The sequence below is a fragment of the Loxodonta africana genome, chromosome 10 (assembly GCF_030014295.1).
Source record: "Loxodonta africana isolate mLoxAfr1 chromosome 10, mLoxAfr1.hap2, whole genome shotgun sequence".
In the NCBI taxonomy this organism is placed as follows: domain Eukaryota; kingdom Metazoa; phylum Chordata; class Mammalia; order Proboscidea; family Elephantidae; genus Loxodonta; species Loxodonta africana.
Window position 1 is genome coordinate 8,480,054 of NC_087351.1, and position 14,247 is coordinate 8,494,300.

The following is a 14,247-nucleotide window of genomic DNA, read 5'->3' on the forward strand; positions in this document are numbered from 1 at the left end:
ATTTGTTCGGTTGGTTGGTTGTACTTTTTTTCCTGGCCCTTTATAATCTCATAATACTTTCCAAAAACGTAGTTAGTATTCTCAACAACTCAATAAAGTAGGCACATCAGATAGGAATACAGGGAGGAAATAAAGGAGCTGGATTAAAACCCCAGTCCTGTAATTCACTCTACTGTTCTTTCCCTTATCCCAAACCAAAATCAAAACCAAAACAAACCCCACTGCCATCAAGTCTCTATGGAAGCAACCTGCCACATCTTTCTCCCCCAAAGCCATTGCTGGTTTTGAACCATTGATGTTTAAGTTAGCGGTCAAACTCTTTAACCACTACACAACCAGGGATCCCTTCCCTTATCCCAGGACAATTTAGTTATGTACTTGGATAATCTGTGCTCCTTCCTTGAAAAATCTTGCTTTCGGGTTTATTCAATGCTTCCCTTTGCTTCAGGAGGGGCCAGAACACAGCAACAATGCAGAGTGTGGGGTCTTAAGCCGACCTCTGCTCCACCCCAACTGCGGGCAGTCCCACAGGCTACTTAACCTTCTGCTGTTTCTCAGCTGTGAAACAGCGTTAATGACAGTAACTTCCACAGTGAAAACTAAAGGAAACAATGTATGTAACTAGCTAAATTAGCACATAGTCTGGATTCAGTAAATGTCAGCCATTATTTTTATTAGGCATCTCAGCCCACACACACACGATTCTAGAATAAATCTTACACTTTGGACAAAAGAGACATTTTAGTTGAGTAAGTGTTTATTGAGAAGAAATGTTTGAGGAATATTTTACCAGGATGGAGTTGTGTACAGTTCAGGATGGGGAGAATAAATTTCTTTGTAGCTCTTTTGTAGTTAGGTTTTCAGACTGCACTCTCATCATCTTCTTGGGAAGAAACTGCTAAAATATCACACAGAGACACTTGTAACATACACGTTACCTACTGAAATGTTCATTCTAAGTGCAAAAGGAATGCCTTTGACTTCTCTCCCTTGCGGATGGGGCCCATACACATACTCTGTCGTAGGTACGACCTATGAGTTGCTTAAGTTTTGCACCGTTGGTCAAAAACCTCCTGTGCTCCAGCAAGAACGCTCAGTAAAACCCCACGTCAGAAAGGCACTGCTAATTCACAGGGATGGCAGCGTTCTCCAGGTGTGCGATTCAGGGATGGTAACGAGAGCAACTAACATAATCTGTTTTCATAAATTCCTTTCCCACCTTCATATAAGCCTCTGCGTTAGCCAATAGGTTCGTTGAATTATCCTAACAGATTTACCACCTCAAATATTTATGTGGAAAGGTTAGAAATAAAGAGACAGAAACAAATACGCAATTAGACTTGCAGATGGAAACTTTCAAAGGCCTTAGGGCCAATTACCTACTGGAGGTACTTGAATGTACAGGCAAAACCAAGAGAGGAAAAAACAAGTAAGTCTTCAAAGGGCTTACTGTTCTTCTCTTCCCACATCTCTCTTTTTCCTGTTTAAAGTCCTCGGAGTGACGCTTTTGGAGAGAACCCCTCCCAGGAGAGTGCCCTGGCTTTACTGCTGAAATCTCCTCATTTAAAGGGCTCAGAGTGGCACAAAAAGACATGGTGTGCAGCTGCCCTCCCTCCTACCACCATGTATTTGTGTTATCCTTTGGTGCCAACAGTTAATGAGAAATATTGAAACCAGCGAAGTAAATTATTATTTTGGGCTTATAATTAGAGAAAAGTAAGTTTGAATCCTGGCTCTCTTGCTTAACTAATTTATTTACTCTTCTCACACTCCCCTAAACAAGAGAAAAAAAAGAACATCTTCTTATCTAAATGTGAGTGTGAATCGAGGTCACAGTTTTACACAACTCCTGGAGTTGTAAAAATAGAAGGAGCAAGGATGAAAAAGACGGATGTTATTATTCTCACCTGTCTTACTAGCTTAGTTCACAATCTTAAGAACAAGAACCTATCACACTAGGATCTACATCTGCAAAAGAGAGAAAAACATCATAGAGATTAAGAGACAAATTCAAAGAAATGGGTTTATTACTCAATTTAGACATGGATGCACTCAGGCATGTGTTAACTGATCTAGTTGGAGGAAGAAAGATGAGGAAGATGGAGAGGAAGGAGGCCCTGCCTCAGGAAAAGACATGGAAAAGTGAGACAGGAAAAGGAGGACAATGGAAGAAGAACCTATGCTGTTCATTTTTGTATAAATTTGAGAAGCAAGAGATACAAACAGAAGGAATCCAAAGTCAGCTTGGGCCACAGTTCCGAGGTAACTGCTCCTGTAGGGGACTCTGCAGGAGTACGTAGGAGGTGGGTGGAGGGTTACCACCCTATTCTGAGACTTGAAAAGAAGGTATAGTTTCTTTACTTCTCTGATTTGATTCTTCCTTAAACTGCCCTACCTTCACGAGACTTGCCAATTTATATATCTTAATTTATTTCTGGTTAGAATAGTTATATTTACATATTGAGTCTATTCAAACTTAAATCCTTAGTAGGGCTGTTAATATAGTCATTCTCTGGGGGTTCAGTCTTTTAATGACAAATGCTCAATCTTTCAGAGTTCCTCCTTTTCTTTCTTTTTTCCTCAAGATATAAAAAAGGGAAAAAAAAATTGCCACTGAATCAATTCTGACTCATAGTGACCCTTTGGGATAGAGTAGAACTGCCCCATAGGGTTTCCAAGGAGCACCTGGTGGATCTGAACTGCAAACCTTTTGGTTAGCAGCCATAGCTCTTAACCACTGTGCCGCCACAGTTCCCCAAGATAGTTCCTGTCGTATTTTGAGTTTGCTCTACCCTCTGGAATGCATTCAAACTCTTTTATCTATTTCACCAGTCTCAGTTCTTGATTTGGTACTGAGAGCTAATGGAGTCACAAAATCCTTCTCCCTCAACAATAATACCTGGCTTTCAAGAGCAATACTGTACTAAAGAAATCAAGATGTTAACCCTTGACATGCAAAGTGGATTCGTGGGTGCTCTGTTTTATGAAGTACCAACCCTGTACTTTTCCATGATGACAGGCTTCCTGGCTCTGTGAGGGTATCATTTAAATACATTCAAAAATTGTCCCTTTGGAAATATCAGCTAGATACGGATGATAAAAAACTTATAATCTAATTTGCAAAACTAGAAAAATGATAGGAAATATATATAGTAACATTATGTAGTGTTTATATATTAGACAGTATATTAATGAAAGGAAACATGGAAATCCAGATCTCTATATCAAGGCACCAAATCAAGACATTTTTGATAAATTGCCCAAAGCAGCCAAAGAAATAGAAGCTGGAAGGCTGAGAAAAGCCCTTCAGTGAGTCATGGATCATCAGGTAGGATTTTAGGCTCCACGGGGATTTTCTCCTACTTTATTGTTGTTGTCGTTATTGGAGTTCAATCAGAGACTATGAATCAACAATCCACTGTGAGCCTCTCTCAATTAATTCCCCATCCCCATCCCGTGCCTTCAATTCCTAGTCTAGGTCTTCATTACAAAAAGATATTACTACAAGTTCAATTTTTGAGAAAAATTTAACGAAGCAATTCAAGAAAGAATAGCTGAGTCTGTACAACAGCTGAAATCTAATCTAAAAATAGAATTTGAGAGACCATCCTAACCATCCTTCTCAATTCCTACTATGTCCTAAGGATTTAAAGAGATCTTTACTACCTACTAATGAAGCCCTGGTGGCACGGTGGTTAAGAGATCAGCTGCTAATCAAAAGGTCAGCAGTTTGAATCCACCAGCTGCTCCTTGGAAACCCTATGGGGCAGTTCTACTGTGTCCTATAGGGTTGCTATGAGTTCAACTCAACTTGACAGCACTGGGTTTACTACCTGCTGAAACTAAAAGGTGTCAGCACATGAAGGACTGGTTAAGTCTAGCTCTCTAAATATCTACAGGATAACTACTCATCCACACAGAGACTTTAAATCATCATAAGCTACCATGAGAGTCTTCTGTGATGAGGAGTAAAATCTGACAGGTTTGGGGCAAGAACAATTGTTCTCAATTATACCAAAGTAGTAGTAGAGAATTCATTGAGGAAGCTACAAACCACTGCCTAAAATCAACCGCCAGAGGTATGTAAATCCAAACGACAAAAAGGTGGACGTTCAGATCCTCCACTTAGTTGCATAGATAAACAAACATTTTCTGAATCCATTTTTTTTTTTTCTCAACAGTGCTAAAATCTACTAGTATATCCTATTCAAGACACCATTTTCCAGCGTTTAGAATCTGGCATTTTTCCCAGTTACTAAAAATTCTAATGAAAAGAAGCAGTCACACAAATCCAATCCAACAAGCTTAAGATCTTTTGTTGGTTATCTTCTATAATTGATACTACATGTATATTTAGAAGAAATGGACGCTGTAGCCTTGTGTCAGTATCTCACTCTAACCCGGTTTGCATTCACCTGAATTGTGTGCAACTTCAGAAATTTCCAGCCATCTTACTTTTAAATACCTCAGCTTACTATACAAAGGGGCTTAAAGCATATTTAAATAAGACATTTTACCCGGTTCTGCCTGCATGCTTTCAAAATTCTCAGTCAATTAACATAAGCTACCTTCCAGAGGATTCCCTTTAAGTCAGATAGAAAGGAATATTATTTCAGAACCAAGGAAGGAAAAAAAAAGAATATGCAACGCATAGCAAAGCAAAATCTGAAAGAAAAAAAAAAAACATAATTACACTTCGATTTCCCCATATTTTAGGGGGTGGGAATGCTATTTTTCCTTTTTAAAGCATCCTTCCTAAGACTGCATTCTGGGCACAGAAGGAGGCCTCCGGGAGGTCTCCAAAGGGGCAGAATATCCAAAATGTTGTAGCCCCTTCTATTAGGCAGCAGCTCAGGAAGCCTCTCCATAGCCTCCAGGATACTGCAGGCTCAATTACCCTCAGGGAGCAGTGAACAGGCAGCCCCATTAATCATTCCCAGGTCACTACAAGCCCCAAACAGTTCTGAGTCCAGTAGCATTAGGGGTGTCCAAGAACTGAGCTCTCATCTGACAGCTGGGCCATGCTGCCACCTGGAGGTCAGCAGAGAAACAGCTCCTAGGATGCCAATCATTTCCCTCCAGTCCTAGAGGAGCTTCAAGGTGTGTGGGCTGTGGTGGATAAATATCCCCTCCTTCTAGGTCCTTAAGCCTGTCGTTTCTTCTCCTTCAAAAAATGCCACGCTTTCTTCTTCATTGTCCAGGTGCTCATGGAGCAAGTGAGGCCAGTGGCAGTGGGTGAGCACAGGTGGCGCAGCGGTCCTTGCCAGCCATGCTTTGCCTCATCAGAACCTTTGCCCACCCTGGAGTCCTGTCTTTGGTGCTCTTCTTCTCTCGTTCACCCCTGTGGCTGACCAACCTTCAGGGTCTCACACTCTGTTCTAGAGACCAGACCTCCTATCTACCCTTAATGTGCTCTGACTCTGGATGAAGAGCCAGACAAGAAAACAGAGATTCGTGACCCAATCACAATGCGTATTCACGCAGGATGAGCATCAGGTAGTGCAGGACCCAAAGGCCGCACACCTAACCAGGTCAAAGGAGCAAGGATGTGAAGGAGGATTCCTTTGAGGCAGCCTGGCGTCATGGAAAGAACTGGGTCTGGTTTTGAAGTTTGATGGGTCTGTGGTCAAACCATAGCCACAAATCAGGCAACCCTGATTGTCTTTCCAATCTTCATTTTCCTCCTTTGAAAAATTTTATTGGTAATACTTATTTTATAGTGTTATTGGAAAGGATAGAAATTATATAGGTGAAAGAGCTGGGATAGTGTATTAGCTCAACAACAGATAGCTTTTGTTTTAATTACGGCAGCTCTGGCAGAGCAAACTGGGCTTTCCCAGGCAGAGAGGAGGGACCAGGAAGGGAAAATGTACACCAAGTCATACCATGAGAGAGAAGTGTGCTCAGGGAACTTCCAGCTGTGTTCCAGCACTGGAAATACTTGGTTTCACTTTTCTTTCCACCTTTCTCTACATCTGCCTCTTCTCCTTCATCCTGCTCGTTGTTTTTCTTCTCTCCACTGCCCCACTCAACACTGAAAAGTCAGAATACATTTCGTTTTCAGAGTATTAAACAAGTCTTTACGTGTTCAACTAGTTTCTCATAAGAATATTTGTTTTGAGGAGAAATAGCCACCTGGAAAGAATTATTTATAAGTCGAATTGCCTATAGGTAACTTAGCAGAGAACTTGGTGGGTGGGAACCGACATTCTGATAAAATGCTACAGAATGTACTAGAGCACCTAAGTGAACTGTACTGACACCTCCTGGCAAGAGAAAGGGAACATCACTTGATATGAAACTTCCCACGCCCGTATCATTTTATGATCAAAAGCAGTACATGACAAGAGCCTTCTCCACACAAAGTGTTTTTCTACCTGGAGAAAAAAAAAAGTTTGTCTGCAAAGATAGACACACACACTCACATATACTCAGGTTTGACTGACTTCCATTTTAAAAACCAGGTGAATCAAAGAAGGCAAATCAGCCTTGTTATTTCCTGACATCAAATAACTAGCTTTGTTTTTAAAACTACCTTTCATCAACATATTTTGCATTGTGTGTGCAGATCTTTATTCGACAATCTCAAGCTAAGAAGTAAACTGCTATAAAAAAACAACCAACCAACCAACCAACCAACCAACCCCACTGCCCTCAAGTTGATTCCCACTCACAGCAACCCCATAGGACAGAGTGGAACTGCCCCACAGGGTTTCCAAAGAGTGGCCGGTGGATTTGAACTGCCGACCTTTTGGTTAGCAGCCAAGCTCTTAATCACTGTGCCACCAGGGCTCCTAAATTGCTGTAGAACTTACTTTACATAGTATTTTTTACCTGGTTCTTTTTGAGATGCTGATCTGATATTTCCTCTTGAATGCCTGGACTATCAACACCCCAACACTGCCACATCGCCAGGGCTGGTTTCCACAAAGGCCTGCCCTGACCGAGGCATCTTCAGTCTAGCGTGTTCCTAACTCGTCACTCCCCTCGCCACTCTCCTTGCCACTCTCAAACTCTCCACCTCTTTCAAAATCCACCTGTGTTCTGACAAGTATTTTTAAGGCCCTGTATACCAGAGCTAAAGTGACAATGAGTGTTAATCAATTAACCTGCTATATCCCTTTTTTTTTTTTTTATCCCCTTAGTGACATATCAACCTTGCACATATGAAGTTATTCTTCCCATAAATCAATGCCATGATTATAACGGTTAGAATCTCAGGTATCCATCCAGGCATCCGTCCATCCATCCGTCTGTCCGTCCTTCCTTTCCTGCATTATTTTTACCTGACTACTATGTGCCTGGCCCTCTGCTAGGTATTGGGGAAAACGAATCTCATCATGAATGGCATTATCCTTGTTTCATGAATTTAAATTCTAGTGATGAAATAGAGGAGATTAAAAAGTTAACAAAACACAAATAAGACCACATTATGATAAAGTTCAATTACAGAAATAGTAAGAGATGTAGCGTGGAAAAAAAACATATCAGAAGGCGTCCTTTAAAAGACTACAAGTCAGAGAAGAGTGCTCAGCGGAGGCAGCAGAAGCTGAGACCCAAAGGACAAGCAGCAGCCACGGGGACAGTCAAGCAAGAGCGCTCCCGGCAGCGGGGACAGCATGTGCAAAGGCCCCGCAACAAGACCGAGCAGGTCCTTCCGGGCAAACACTGAGCACGTGAGAGAGCAGGAGTTGAAGCCGATACAGACCACGGTAAGGATCCCATGCCGAGTGCAACACGCGGCCCCTGAAGAGTTAAAACAAGGAAAAATACGATCTAGCTCAGGTCTTAAGAGAAATAGTTAATACGTGCTAGTACTTAGTCTACGCCAGGAACTCATTGAATCCGTATAACAACCTTTGTTGTTGTTGTTAGTTGCCACTGAGTCGGCACAGACTCGCGGCAACCCCATGCACAACAGTCCTACCTAGTCCCGTGCCATCCCCACAGTCGGTGTCGGATTGGACTGATTTCCGTAGATCAGATGATGGCCGGGCCCTTCCTCCTGACCCACCACTGCGGATTGGACTGATTTCCGTAGATCAGATGATCGCCGGGCCCTTCCTCCTGACCCACCACTGCGGATTGGACTGATTTCCGTAGATCAGATGATCGCCGGGCCCTTCCTCCTGACCCGTCACTGTCCAGAAGCCCCACTGAAGCCTGCTCTGCACCGTGGCAACACACGCGCCTTCACTGAGAGATCGGTGACAGCCGCGTAGGAGGTGCGCTGGCCAGGAACTGAACCTGTGTCTCCTGCATAGAAGGTGAGAAGTCTACCACGGAACCACCACTGCTCTCGTAACTACCTTACAAGGTAGGTATTAACATCCTAATTTTCACAGATGAGAAAATGGAGTCAAGAGAGGTGAAGTAATCTGCCAGGCCAAACAGCTAGTGAGCAGCAGTGCTGGGATTCATATGCAGGCAGCCTGTCCGCTGGGTCCAAACTTTAACCACTGGGCAATTCAGCCTCTAGGATAATCATTTCTGCAAGAATATGTGTGGGAAGAACCTGCTGGAAGCTAAGACAGTGATCTAGTGCAAAAATGATGGTGTCTTAGACCAAAAGGGTAGAAACAGAGATGGTAAGAAATAGATGGATTTGTGGTGTACTTTACGGCAGTAGGTTAGCAGTAAGGTCTTGGGTCTTGGTGGTGGATTGAATATGGCAGACAAGGATGGTGCACGGCAGGGGTGGATCTTTCAGTGACTACGGAATCACACCACAGAGAAGGCTTTCACTACTGTGTTTATTCAGGGGACATTTTCTATGTCACCAGGGTTTTCCCAACAAGAAGTTTTCTCTTACAAGCAAGACACCTTTTCAATGGATTTGCTCAATATCCAATGAGGCAACCTTTTGACGTGGTCCTTTCATTTTTCTGGTCTTTTCTATGCACATGCACAAAATTGTTAGTTATCTAGTGCTGCTATAACAGAAATACCACAAGTGGATGGCTTTAACAAAGAGAAATTTATTCTCTCACAGTCTAGTAGGCTCGAAGTTCAAATTCAGGGCATCAGCTCCAGGGAAAGCCTTTCTCTTTCTCTTTCTGTCAGCTCTGGAGGAAGGTCCTTGTCATCAATCTTCCCCTCGAGTAGGGATTTCTCCAAGCAGGAACCCCAGGCCCAAAGGATGCCCTCTGCTCCTGCAGCTGCTTTCTTGGTGGTATGAGGTCCCTCACTCTCTGCTTGCTTCCCTTTTATCTCTTCTAGGATAAAAGGCGATGCAGGCCACACCCCAGGGAAACTCCCTTTACATTGGATGAGGGATGTGACCTGAGTAAGGTGCTACACCCCACCCTAATCCTCTTTAACATAATCTGATCTTGCCTCATTAACCACAGGCAGAGATTAGGATTTACAACACATACGAAAATTACATCAATCCCAAAATGGAGCACAACCACACGATACTAGGAATCATGGCCTAACCCAGTTGACACATATTTTTGGGAGACACAATTCAATTCATGACAACTGTATTGTACATTTTGTACAGTTTTGCTTTTTTGTCCTTTTTACGTTATATATTTACTTTCATCTTGTCAATATTTATTTTTTGAAAAAAATGCTTTTACATGATTGTGTTAATAGTAGCTGATGTAACACCAATCCCCAAAATGCAAAGATAATTCACATCCCTGCTCTCCCACTACCCCATGTCTGACATCAGCCACCCACATGGCATTTTCTCTCTCTCTGACCCTAACCACCCAGAGTTAGGTCTTTACACAAAACGACTCTGCACAGACCTCTTCTCCCCATCCAAGACTGAGGTCTCCACAAATTAGGACTCTGTCCTTCTAATCAACTGCCAAGTAGTCTGTCACGGCCCCAGGTGAGTTCAATAATCCCCTAGAAAGACTCAGAGAACTCAGGGAAAGGGGTACACTCACTATAACATTTTTAACACAACCACAAAAGGATACACACAAAGGATCTACAGGTGAGGTCCAAAAGAGTTTTTGGCACAGAGCTTCATGTTCCCAGAGACTTGGTGGTCCTCCCACATGCACTATCAATCTAGAAGCTCAGAAGGAAGCTCCAAGGCCCAGGGTTCTTTACAACAGTCATTGGGGCCTCAATGTATATGCATGACTGGGGCCTTAATGCATAGTTATGATTGGTCTAATAAATGAATATGCACAATTGATTGCATCATGTCATCCTTCCCTTCTTGAAGTTAGCTGTCAGGTGATAAGTTGGTGGCTGCCAACTCAGTGCAGGTGTTTAAGTGTTTCCTATTTTAGAAGGGCAAAGTCACCTTGATTATTCAAGAAATTCCAAGGGCTATTTTCAGGAAAAAAAGACAAAAAGCCAAGTCCAGTTCTCCCCATACCCTAACAGTGATGATTAGCATTCTATCATAAGAACATGCTGCAGTTTATCTGTTGTTTCTCCTATCTCTAGGCAAGTGTGCTAGTTCACATTTTTTGACTACTCCAAGCAACACCCTTCCCATACATCTTTGATTGCTACCCTGATTATTTCCCAAAGACAAACATCTAAAAATGGACGTTCTTGGTCTAAAGAAATGGTTTTATTCAATGATCAAATGCATTTACATATTTCTACACTGCATTTCACTAAGATGACACCTGTTAAAATTCCACCAGTGTTGTATGAGAGAACCTGCAAGAAGGCAGACTGTAGGAACAGATACCGGTAGACGGATAGATGGGGTGGGTGTCCATGGAAGTGTTTTCTGAATGCTTTCAATTTTCTCAGTGAATAGGAAACAAGGTCTTCAACTGATAGTGAGGGTGTAGACAGGAGATACTGAGCATTGAAGGAGAGAAGAGAAAGTTATGACATGGTCTTCTAGGCGAGTGAATAGAGGAAGGAAATATAGAGTAAGATCATGTGATAACGTCAAGCGTCCATTTAAGAGTAATGAATATAAAATGATACAAGTCAGCATGTTTGTGTATTTTTCTTTAGACACATTCAGTTGCACAGGTACAGGTACATAACAGGAGAGTTGGATTTAATTAGGTGACACAGTGGTTAAGAGTCTGGCTCCTAACCAAAAGGTCTGCAGCTTAAATACACCAGTCACTCCTTGGAAGCCTTACGGGGCAATTCTACTCTGCCCTACTGTGAGTTGGAATCGACTCAACGGTGATGGGCTTTTTCTCGCATAGATCTGTGCCAGAGGTTCCCATCCACTGCGTCTCCACCTGCTAAATCTCCATTTGTCCTTTTACCTTTAAATTCCCCACTAAACTTTCCCAGATCACCCCCCACCAAATTGGGTCATACACTCTTCCTCAGAGCTCCCCAAATATTCCATTATGATTTGTATCATTTACCACAGTTATTCAGGATCTTTATCTCCATTTGATTCTAAATTCCTTCAGGGCCGGGGCATTTTATTTTTCTTTTATGCTCATTTCCTATCTCAATACCTGATACATACAAAGTCTTCACTCAATGTATATTAATGAAAGTAAGTGAATTTTTTTCGAATTAAGGGATAGACGTCCTCATAAACCTTAGTTAGCAAGAACTCAAGTTGCCTTACTCGGAAGGTTGGACAGGAAGCTTAAGGGGCAGTGAGTTTAAGATAATGGTGGTGGAAGAGTTGGGAAAGGGTAGCGAGAACAGTAGCAGAGATTGAAGAATATGATCAATGACAGAACCGTGTGTGTAGAAGTTGTTGAAATAGCGTATCTCTGGCTGGCTGTGTACACAGAAATAAAATCGAAAAAGGAAAGCAAGTTGCTTTGATCATGCCTATACTATCACCTCATTACCCACATTAGTAGATAAACAATAACAAGCCAACTACTACTGTTAAAAATTGTTCAAAATAAGACATGTATTTACTTCCACCTGTTACCTGGATCCAACATTTGGTTGATCTCCTTAGCTTTGGGATCATATTAATAGTTATAACAAATGCTATATTTTTACAGATTTTTTTGCCTTTCAAAACATTTTCATGTTTATGAGTTTAAAACACACATAAAAAAGAATGGCAAATCTAAATCTAACCATGGGGATACCTTCGAGAAGGATGTACCTTTTAAATCTTCAAGAAAAGAGGTATTTTACCAACTTGGTAGAAAAAGTAGGACATTTTAGGTTGGGTGGGGCATGAAGAAAATAGCTAAAAGGTTAATAAATGGTAAACTTCTCTAATAAGTCAAATTTTTATAGGCAAGGATTAAAAATTTTTGTATCTTTGACTGCCTTAGGAGATCATGCAAGAAATACATGTTTACCAGAAATGTCTGGAATAAATGAAGGGCGTTCTTTTCCATTTTTCACTTGGTCATTCTGTCTTTAGGCAGGCACAGACATGTAACAAGGAAAGGAAAGGCCAAATTTGAACCCAATAACACAGTTTGGGAATTGTAGATACATTATAATTCCCTTGCTACATTCTTCATAGACACAATGTAATACAAAAAAAAAAAAAAAAATACAAAGTAGAGATAAAAGAAGCCTCAATTGTCAATAGAGAATAAAATAGGATTTCCACTTAGATCTTTAGAGGCAGCTACTCTTAAAAATTAATTCGCTTGCTAAATGTTCAAGTTTCTTCCTCACTTTTCCTTTGTGAATACTTATCTTGTGTGCTCTGGATAGAAATGAATGTTACTAAACCTTTGAGTTGAAATTCACAGTCCTAAGAGTTATTCATAACGCAACAAGCTGGAGAGGATTATTCAATTGGTCTCCAAATCTCTTAGGGATTATCTGAAGACAAATTCCATGCCCAAATGTTATTAATTATATATTTAGCACCTCAGCTAGCTTATTTCTGAGATGCTTTAAAATCAATAAGGATATGAAAAAAGCGAAGTGAATCAAAGCTCAAACATCAATTTGAGTTGAGCTGCACAATGAGCACTTACTGGAGGGCTTTGTTGCCATGTCATCTATAAATAACCCTCAGAGGTTCACCTGCCAATTAGGAAACAGTACATGGCAAGCACCTTAGATGTCAGTAGTTAATTTGCATGTCAGTGAAACATTAATTTGATGAAAATTTTAAAGCTTTATGCACTATTTATATCTTAATTGGGAGCACAGTAAGTGTACTAATATGCTGATTTTCATTATATCCAGTGTGCTTTTTAAAAGGCCAAGATTAAATGATGAGTATTTATCATTGTCTGTTTGATAGTTTGCTTTAGTTCAGGGCAAGAGATTTGAGTTTAAGCCTTTAAATTATTTTTAACATTGATTGTAATCAAGGTGTCTGGGTTAAAAAAAAAAAAAAAGAAGAAAGAAATTGTGTTTATCTGGGAGACGGAGAAGATCAGAGTCAAATTCATACCCAGGGTCAGATTTGAAGTTTAATTAAGAGTCTATGGTCTCAGCCATAAATATGTCACTCCGGGTCAATAACTTAGTTATAATTTTGTTTTCAAAGTTTCACTTTTTTCCCCCTCCTCTGAGTTTCTCTACAGTCATAGTGAACAGTTTTGTGGGCGGTCCCTTGTAAAGGCTGAAAATGGTTGTTGATTCAAGTACAAAGGGAAACAATCAGTGGGCACTTAAGCTTGACCACTGCATTTAAGTACAGTGCTTAGAAAAATACCATATTTACATAGCCAGAAATTTCAAAAGCTGCCAGCCTGGTGGGGTCAGCTTGCCATCAGAATGGCCACACCTGTCAATCAGGTCCAGCTACTGGCCAATCAGGTAGCAAGCAGAGATGCCAACGGAGGGAGGGAGGAGGGAAGGGGGGAGGGAGGAGGGAAGGGGGGAGAGAGAAAGAGAGGGAGATAGAAGACAGAAATGTTTAGGAGTTGCCACTTCTATAGAATCACAATGATGTTTCCAACATCTACTTTTACCCTCACATCCTCAGGCTGTCTGAGGTTTAGTGTACCCAAGGGGAATCCTTTCTAACAAAATGATCTGGTTACTTTGCTTTACTGGTTGATGGCATTAATAGCGTTGTTGTTGTTTCCTAAAAAGTGGCAGATGAGTGTTATTGAAGACAGGGTCTGAGTTTTTAATAGAATGCAACAGATGCATGTATATTTGTTGGCTCTTCATGAGCTGACTTTTTAGGAGTTTATGCTTCTCTGTCTGGATAGAATCTTAAAATGAGAACATAGGCTTCAGTTTGCCTAACACCCCTCAGCATTTGCCACATCTGACCTTAATAACCGTTTGCTGATTTGACTGTATTTCTAAACACTTATTTACTTTAACTGTGATGGTCTATCTCCTTCTACAATAAAAAGGCAGAAAATTAGAGATCAGACACAGACAGAAAAT

The 14,247-nt window shown here is 41.2% G+C and overlaps 1 protein-coding gene across 1 annotated transcript in view; it reads right to left on the minus strand.

The window, feature by feature from the left end:
- The window catches only part of SEMA6D (semaphorin 6D), a 751,241-nt gene extending 738,028 nt beyond the window's left edge, over positions 1-13,213 (minus strand). The window contains exon 1 of the mRNA XM_064292008.1: positions 5,886-13,213. The gene's annotated coding sequence lies outside the window, so the exon portion shown is untranslated. The remainder of the gene's footprint in view (positions 1-5,885) is intronic.
- Between the last annotated feature and the right edge of the window lie 1,034 nt (positions 13,214-14,247).